The 1095-nt window shown below is 41.2% G+C and overlaps 1 non-coding gene across 1 annotated transcript; it reads left to right on the top strand.

The window, feature by feature from the left end:
- The first annotated feature begins 555 nt into the window (after positions 1-555).
- On the top strand, positions 556-697 carry LOC148666569 (U4 spliceosomal RNA). The gene has a single exon (XR_015938880.1). It is a non-coding gene; the product is annotated as a U4 spliceosomal RNA (small nuclear RNA).
- Positions 698-1095: the final 398 nt, after the last annotated feature.

The following is a 1095-nucleotide window of genomic DNA, read 5'->3' as shown; positions in this document are numbered from 1 at the left end:
AGCCAGTGTAGGAAGCGAAGAAGCATTCTTCTACCCAGCGGACAAAAATATTGGCATAGCTGGGTCCCATTCTGGTGCCCATGGCAACTCCACTGACCTGACATTTCCTAGAGAGTCACGAACCGCAGTGGTATTGTATTGCAGTGAGACAACACAATGCCTGCTAGACTATTCATGCTATTCGTGCTAAATGCCACAGATTGTGTTTGTCCAGTTGTGTCAGTCATCCTGAAGCTACAGAAAGTCAGACGCAAATGTGCTGTAATACTTTCAGGAAGTTAGGATTTGTTTGTGCAAAATCCGAGAACATTGCTCTGTTATCTTATATCTTTGCTCTGTCATCATCATCAAGGCTCTGTCATCTACTGCTGAAAATGAGCAGTGGTTTTCTCAGAATGCCCTATGTATCCAAAGGATGTAAACTATAAAATAGTTAAACCTATGTAAACCTAAAGCTATAAGGGGAAGACAAATGTGAAGCGTTACAGCAATGGCATATCATGAGATGATTAATCGCAATTTCCATAGGAGCCCCATGGTTGCCTGGCAACCATCAGCTTTGCGCAGTGGCAGTATCGTCGCCTATGAGGTTTAGCAGAGGCGCAGTTATTGCTAGTTGAAAACATTTCCCAATACCCCACTTCCTCTGATTTGAAATACAATCAGTGGGAGCAATTTTTGACAGTCTCGTGAGAGGCTGAGCAAGGTGTTTAAAGACAAATTTTGTCATTGTATCATCATAGCACAAAGAAGCGTGTTTTTGTCTTCTCAACAGAAATGTTATTTAGCTCTTTCAGCGTTATGCAGGGAACAACGTCCGTCGAGATCACCTTTGAGTCAGTGCAAATGTTTGTGAGCTGTCAATTAAATTTTAATATTGGTTGTACTGGTGTGCTGCTTGTCTGTGAAAAATTAATCTTCTGCTTCTTCATGCCGAATCATCTGCAAAGGTCGAGTTTATTCAATGTTTGCGCACAGCACTCCATCAGGAATATTTTGTCCTAGTTCAATAAGGACTTACTGCACGCATTCACAAACCTCACAAACCGATAAAACCGGTTTGCTGGTTAAAAGATTTTATTAAATGTGAAAAAA

This window comes from Lepisosteus platostomus, chromosome 5 (assembly GCF_059453375.1).
Source record: "Lepisosteus platostomus isolate fLepPlt1 chromosome 5, fLepPlt1.hap1, whole genome shotgun sequence".
Taxonomy (NCBI): domain Eukaryota; kingdom Metazoa; phylum Chordata; class Actinopteri; order Semionotiformes; family Lepisosteidae; genus Lepisosteus; species Lepisosteus platostomus.
Note: the sequence above shows the minus strand (reverse complement) of the source record. Positions and strands in the feature narration are given on the sequence as shown.